The 8,034-nt window shown below is 43.8% G+C and overlaps 2 long non-coding RNA genes across 2 annotated transcripts; both read right to left on the reverse strand.

Moving 5' to 3' along the window:
• Positions 1-4,148: 4,148 nt before the first annotated feature.
• LOC134455477 (uncharacterized) lies at positions 4,149-5,306 on the reverse strand. The gene is made up of 3 exons (XR_010036116.1): positions 5,105-5,306; positions 4,932-5,017; positions 4,149-4,842 (listed from the first exon to the last, which is right to left on the reverse strand). It is a non-coding gene; the product is annotated as an uncharacterized LOC134455477 (long non-coding RNA).
• Positions 5,307-6,856: 1,550 nt separating this feature from the next.
• Positions 6,857-7,529, reverse strand: LOC134455520 (uncharacterized). The gene is made up of 3 exons (XR_010036120.1): positions 7,324-7,529; positions 7,151-7,236; positions 6,857-7,061 (listed from the first exon to the last, which is right to left on the reverse strand). It is a non-coding gene; the product is annotated as an uncharacterized LOC134455520 (long non-coding RNA).
• Between the last annotated feature and the right edge of the window lie 505 nt (positions 7,530-8,034).

Below are 8,034 nucleotides of genomic sequence, written 5' to 3' on the forward strand. Positions count from 1 at the left end.
AAGATTAAGTACAGCAGTGTCGCTTCCCGCTGCACTTTCAGAAAGACTAAAATTCTAAATAAAGCAAGCGATACTTTCATGTTTATCGCAGTTTCAACCATATAGCCCGGCCTGTTGCTAACCACTGTCCCTGGTAACGGCGCGTGGCAGGTATTCGAACGTTCGAGTTCAATGTAATGTATACACTTCATTCCGATCAGACTAATCGGATCAGATCTATTCCGATCGGCGAAAAGAGCGCCATATATACACAGCTTATGATTTTGATATGAAAGTGTGAATGGCTGAAACATTTTAAGAATTTGAACACTCTTGCAACAAGCAGCCCCATCTAAACCAATCTGCTAATCAGTGCCTGGCCTCACCTGAGTAGGGCTGTTATGCCATTATTCAATTACGGGCGTCACCTGCCAAGGGCCTGATGACTCTGGTCACATGGTACTCTTGCACCTGTATATAAATCTGGACTATCAACACTTCAGTTGCTTGCCTGCCTGCTGGCTGGCCTGCATGGCACAGCATAGCACTTGCTTGCTTACATGCTTGCTTACATGCTTGCTTACATGCTTGCTTACATGCTTGCTTACATGCTTGCTTACATGCTTGCTTACATGCTTGCTTACATGCTTGCTTACATGCTTGCTTACATGCTTGCTTACATGCTTGCTTACATGCTTGCATACTTTCCTCTTTGTGAAAGCTTGCTGTATGTGGCATCATTTGTGGCATTGTTGCATATAATGTGCCTGCTGCAAATTAGGCATTGCTTTGAGAGCTAGCTTGTAGTGCTGCTTGTTTGCTGTGCTACTTGGTGCAAATTAATTTTTTAAAGACTGACCAATGCTATATTCATCATTGGCTCATCAAGAGATACAGTAAAAAGCCCACCTCGCACACTGTCATTGTAACATAGCACTGCGTACTCTGAAATTTTATTCATGCCCACACTTTCAAAGGACCACCGCAAACCATTTTCTCAATACAGCATAGCGCCATAGTATCATGCTCAAGGCACTCCAGTCATGGTGAACGATGGGAGGGTGGGGTGGTAACATGGCCATGGTACCACAGTTATGGAGAAATGATGGGTGGGGTGGCCATGGCCATATTCATGAATAAAACTATGACCCAGTATTTGCCTGTCATCACACAGTACAATTCAACTTTTTAACTGAAATGTACTGTTATTTTACTTATACCACTGCATAAATATTGTAGAGCACTTTCAGTTTAACATTACTAATACTGTGAACGTTCTGTAGAGTACTGTTATTTAACAGTTCAATTGCTGCTGAAAAAATGTTATATACTGTGATACATTAAACAGCAATGAGCTGTATTTGATTTTTGGTGTGAAATAACAGTAGAATTACAGGTAAATATAATTGCCAGTAACTGCCGTTATTTTGCAGGGAAATTTTCTTAGAGTGTACTTCATATCTATGGGCATCCTACACTGAGTCCTCTGCCACAGATGTGTGAATGTGAGTATCAATGAGCATGGCCCATGTTAAACTGCTTTGAGTGCTCAAATGAGTGGGAAAGCACCATACAGTAGCCTATAAATGCAGTCCATTTAACAGATTGTGTCTAACACAGCACCAACAACATATTGAGAGGTAAGCTATTATTATATTATAAGCTATCATATGGATATTTATTGAGGGCCATATGAAGACCATGTTATCATAGGAAAATTAAATAATAACATGTTGTGTATTATTCTTTGGAAAAAAGCAAAGGGTCCCCCAAAAACCTGGAACTCAGCTGCCTATAAAGTGTTATCCTTTATGGTTGTTCAAGGTGGAAGCAGGTTCGCACACTGAATAAGGAACTGAGGTCAAGCACAAGGAGGTTTTTTTATTATTATTCTTCTCAGAGCAGAGTAGAGCAGACGTTTCAGGTTTCTTTCATCATCAGTGTTCTCTGCCATCATCCGTGCACCTTTTTATTTTTCTAATCATCTAGACGCAAAAATACCTCTTTGGTAGTAAAATTGCCATTGTTAGTATTTTTTTATGAGCAATGAAAGATGTAAGACTGTGTTTGCATAAGCAATGATCAAAGGACAAGAGGTGGATTAGATTCACATTTTATTTTTTCATTATTTTATAGCTTGACAAAATGAATCTCAATTTTTATTTGACAATAATGACATTCAAATACTGTAAGCCTATAACAATGAGACTTGTTCAATTTAGAAATTATTCATCTGATCTTGCTGCTTGACTACATGGCAGCTACCAACATGCTCTAAACTTCCTCCTCATTTATGGCATCAGGTGTCACAACAAAAGACTTGTTTTCAGGGACTTTGTAATTTTCGACAATGACCTTCTTGCAATCCCCACTGCTGCTCTCCAGATACACACTGACATAATTCATCTTAACTGGTGGAACAGAGATAGTCTCATCTGCAGGGATGGTCATGTAAGGTACACTCCCTGTAAACTTCTGCTCCCCTCCTCCCACCCCCTTGCTCAAAATGTCCGCACTGCGCATCTCATTGTTGGAGAAATAAATGCGGACGGCCCCTCCCGTGGTGTTGGAAACCTCCGGACCTGCAACGCCTACTGCTGACCGATGTATGGTATTGGAGTTGACTGAAGTGTTGACTCCCATTTTGTTTTTAAATCAGGAACAAAGTATCTGCGGGGGAAAAAAGAACAAGTTGTTTTGATGTGTATAAATTGTTAATGCGTATGAGGTTTTTTCGCAGGTTAATTCCACTTGCAAAAAAATATTTGACGATGGCGACCCTTGGAGCCTAGTGAGTGGATAATCATCTTGATGTAGAGGTGAAATGACTCTGGCCATCTGCTATATTTTACACTGACCTTTGACTCTACTGTTACAGTAATTTGACTGTATATACTGTACGTTCATTGTGTATTAGTTAGCTCTTCCTTTTCTACCTTTGGCTGACAGGTTATCTGCACTTTTGAGCCACACTATATACACATATGTGTGTGTGTGTGTGTGTGTGTGTGTGTGTGTGTGTGTGTGTGTGTGTGTGTGTGTGTGTGTGTGTGTGTGTGTGTGTGTGTGTGTGTGTTTTCACGGCTGTATCTACAGTATATACGTAGGCCTATGTGTGGACTGGCTTGGTCTTGGTCTCACCTGAGTGTGTCTGGTCTGACTGTCTCGTAGTCGACTTCTGTTTCAGCAGACTCTTGATTTCTGTGAAGCTGGTTTTGACTGCAACACTGGTAATACACACACATACCAATAACCATTAAAAAAAAACACAGCACTGTCTACACAGGACAGAAAGCTGTAGTCCCAAAGCAACGTCCTATTCATCACACGACAAATACTTAGAAACGGAGAACAATGATGGCTTTATCTGATTCCAAATATAATGCATTATTTTGGATACCAGTGAAGACAACATGTTGAGGCTTAAGTGTAGGCCCATGTGCAACACCATACAAACCAGGGTTGTGTTTCTTTAAAGCAGAGTGGTTAGCCAGTTAGCAACCTGGGTAGTTACCAATGGGAAATTGCACTGCAACCAACAAAGTTACTAACATAGTTACCAACTACAGTTTCAGAAATGCACCGCAGTGCTGTAGGGAAAAAAAGTTGTAGGTTTGGTGAACTCACCAATGCGTCCTCTGCTGGTGAAGTCTTGTGATCAGGGACCAAAGAAATGGATGCCTAATACAGTGTAACTGCAGCAAGACTTATATAGTCCTTGTTGAATTTCATCATTCTCATTGACGTACAATGCATTTCTGTGGAACTGACTGTATGGGAAAAGCTCAGTTGCGCCATAGCTTATCTCACAAGACACATGTACATAGTTAAAAAAGAAAACCTCCAGATAGAATATTTACGAAAGGGTCAAATTACTCTAAGAATGGAGTCAATAGTCAGTGTGAAACTTGGGATGAGAAGATTAGCTAATACAATAAGTAGCCTAGAGTTTTGTACCTGTACTTACAGCTTACAGTAAACCCTAAAACAATGTATGAAACACTTTCATCAAGTACTACGCACATGTTTGCATATTTGATACACATTCAGACCACCAAGGTTTTGGGAGGAACCATTTGGCCATTTACATGGGACTAATTGAGCTTAATGTAGTATGACCAAGTGACCACTGACAAAATGTTTAACTCATGAACCGACTACGCCACCAGAGGGCGCTAGAGTCCCTCTGGAAATTGAATGACACAATAGTAAACTGAAAGCACACAGGTCCGTAAGGAACGACAGAGACAGGATTACGGGGAACAACGGATTTCTTCTTTTTAATACAGGAAGGTGTGCAGCATACACAATATTTAAAAATAACAGACACTAAAATAACCAGACAAAACAATAGACATGACACCCAAGCCAGAAGAGCATGAATGGCTACTGGGTTCCCCCTTCTTTAGCCTATGTAGCTTCGGATAATTACAATGCAACAGACAATTTGCACAGCAAGCACATCTAGTTGAATAAGCATGCATAGAATGAAATCATTAAACACAGCACACGGATTTACACTCGGCATAAGGCCCTAGGCACTACAAACGTGAAGCTACTGTGCGCATCAGGAGGTCCAGGCACTACTGGCTCAATCACGGAGTGGGATGTACCCGTCCGTCGACACAAAAAGAATTAACATAAAATAAAACACCCAGAATATAATCGGAAGTAGATTAAATGCACATCGCAAACACACGCATACACTCAGTCCATTTATAGTCCATGGCGCGCCAACACGCGCATCACATCCACCGTTTCATCTCACTCTCCACACTCACGCATTCACTCGCTATATCTCTACAGAACAAAAACAGCAGCGCGTCAAGAGCAATGCGCCTACCCTCGGAGATCACCGGCTACCTGCAGAAGGCATCAGGGAAAAGTATGAGTAAACAGCATATTCATTAATAGCCTAATTGAGAGGGCAAATGAAGGAGAGTCGGACATACCACAAGGGGTGAGGCACATTGCCTATATAGACAGCAGCAACGGCAACAGCAGGAAGATGGACAGGCTAGTGCACCATACTAGATTCCTAAAAGGTAAAGGTGGTGAGTGAGGGGAGCGTTTACAATTAAAATAGCCTAAAATCAGTCATAGGGAATACTAGGAGATAACATACCGGGAGAGGTTAAGTCAATGTCTACGCCCGCAGTTCAGTTAACTTGGAACTCAAGAAGCGGTTACGCTCTTGCAAAAGACGCACCGCAGGACCAGACAACCCCACGCGGGTTTCCACATCCCCGTGGAATACAATTGCCTACGGGCGCAGACTCTCCCAGCGACAACAGAACAAAGAACAAAATGGTGATCGACCAGCCGCTGCACACGCGAAGCAGGTGTAGCGCTTTTAAAAAGGAACTGGAATCTTAACAATTGGTGCTCCTCACTCACATGACACCACGCCACAGCCGATTGCCGCTGTGGCTTAAAGGCACACGCACCAATATGTTACAATCTTCCCCCAGTATTTCTGTCGTCGCCCCGACGACAATAACAAACAGACCCCCGATGCCTGAATAGCCTATTTCCCACCACTGGGACTCCGGTCGCATGCGCGCGCACATTCTCACACACGCACACTCACCAAGTTAACGATTATCACACATAACCACGCACGCAGGCACACACTCCTTAATATGCGCCCATTAAATTCAACATAAGCATACACACGCATAGACACATATACACACATTGCACAATCACATAGTAAGACATGGAATTTGGGTGGATGGACATGGGTCCGTGCCTTGGATCCGGCAGTCCCCCTCTAGAACGTTCACTCCCCAGTCCAGACGTCAGTCCTCCGTCCGGCCGATGTGGGGAGAACAGACCATGTGCCCCAGACTTGGCTGCAGGCGAGGGCTGCGCACCTGCAGTGACCCGCTGCCCATCACAGTCCCGGGCCAGGTGTCCGGGCTGCTGGCACCGCCAGCAAATGACAGTGGCTCCACGCGAGCCTGGTTGGAGCCTCTTCAGAAGGTCTATCCCTTGAGAAATCAGACGTATCTGCTCCTGTTGCCTTTCCGCCATGCGCTTCAGTTCCTCGAATTCACGACGTTCTTCCTCCATGTTATAGGCCATCAGGACAAGCAATGGTTTGAAGACTCAGGGATAGAGGGACGGCCAGTGTGGATTGGCCGTGAGACGGGCTGCTGTTTTTGTTCTCTACCACTTCAGTTTCACTCACACAAGCGCGCATACAAAACCGTTCATACACACACACCTCACTGAACTAATCAAGACAACAAAGTAGTCCGTTGGTAAAACAAACTAAAAACCCCAAAAATCCTGTCTCTTATGTCCTACCCTGCCGACGTCACGTCAAAATGTAGTATGACCAAGTGACCACTGACAAAATGTTTAACTCATGAACCGACTACGCCACCAGAGGGCGCTAGAGTCCCTCTGGAAATTGAATGACACAATAGTAAACTGAAAGCACACAGGTCCGTAAGGAACGACAGAGACAGGATTACGGGGAACAACGGATTTCTTCTTTTTAATACAGGAAGGTGTGCAGCATACACAATATTTAAAAATAACAGACACTAAAATAACCAGACAAAACAATAGACATGACACCCAAGCCAGAAGAGCATGAATGGCTACTGGGTTCCCCCTTCTTTAGCCTATGTAGCTTCGGATAATTACAATGCAACAGACAATTTGCACAGCAAGCACATCTAGTTGAATAAGCATGCATAGAATGAAATCATTAAACACAGCACACGGATTTACACTCGGCATAAGGCCCTAGGCACTACAAACGTGAAGCTACTGTGCATCAGGGGGTCCAGGCATACTGGCCCAATCACGGAGTGGGATGTACCCGACCCGGTCGACACAAAAAGAATGAACACAAAATAAAACACACAGAATATAATCGGAGTAGATTACGTGTACATAGAAAACACACGCACACACTCACTCTATTGAAAGTCCATGGCGCGCCAACACGCGCATCACATCCACCGTTTTATCACTCTCCACACTCACGCATTCACTCGCTATGTCTCTACAGAACAAAAACAGCAGCGCGTCAAGAGCAGCGCGTCTACCCTCGCATCACCGGTTACCTGCAGAAGGCATCAGGGGAAAGTATGAGTAAACAGCATATTCATTAATAGCCTAATTAAGAGGGCAAATGAAGGAGAGTCGGACATACCACAAGGGGTGAGGCACATTGCCTATACAGACAGCAGCAACGGCAACAGCAGGAAGATGGACAGGCTAGTGCACCATACTAGATTCCTAAAAGGTAAAGGTGGTGAGTGAGGAGAGCGTTTACAATTAAAATAGCTTACAATCAGCCATAGGGAATACTAGAAGATAACATACCGGGAGAGGTTAAGTCAATGTCTACGCCCGCAGTTCAGTTAACTTGGAACTCAAGAAGCGGTTACGCTCTTGCAAAAGACGCACCGCAGGACCCGACAACCCCACACGGGTTTCCACATCCCCGTGGAGTACAATTGCCTACGGGCGCAGACTCTCCTAGCGACAACAGAACAAGGAGCAAAATGGTGATCGACCAGCCGCTGCACACGCGAAGCAGGTGTAGCGCTTTTAAAAAGGAACTGGAATCTTAACAATTGGTGCTCCTCACTCACATGACACCACGCCACAGCTGATTGCCGCTGTGGCTTAAAGGCACACGCACCAATATGTTACATTAAGAAAAAAAGGTATCGCACACCAATGAAGTCTTTCTCGAGGTGCTGGCTTCCTGAGAATACAAATGTTAAAGAAAATGAAGGGGGGGTCGCAAAAAAACAAGACCCACAAACCAACACGAAGGGGCAAGTAAAGAAGATCTGGGCCGGACCCGCTCCCAGACCTACCGACCGAGGAAGTAACAATATTTAACCTGTCCAGTAAGTCTTTAGATGAGTTCCATCTCTCGATACTTAACAAAGGACTTTCATTCGTACCCACCAATCATATAAAAGACTTTGATGTGAAAGTGGACTTGTTCAAGCTTTTTTAGGAACATTCGTTTAAGAGAATTCTTTAAAGAAAAGTTACTGAGTGTGGTGATACAAACACAAT

This window comes from Engraulis encrasicolus, chromosome 1 (assembly GCF_034702125.1).
Source record: "Engraulis encrasicolus isolate BLACKSEA-1 chromosome 1, IST_EnEncr_1.0, whole genome shotgun sequence".
NCBI classification, from domain to species: domain Eukaryota; kingdom Metazoa; phylum Chordata; class Actinopteri; order Clupeiformes; family Engraulidae; genus Engraulis; species Engraulis encrasicolus.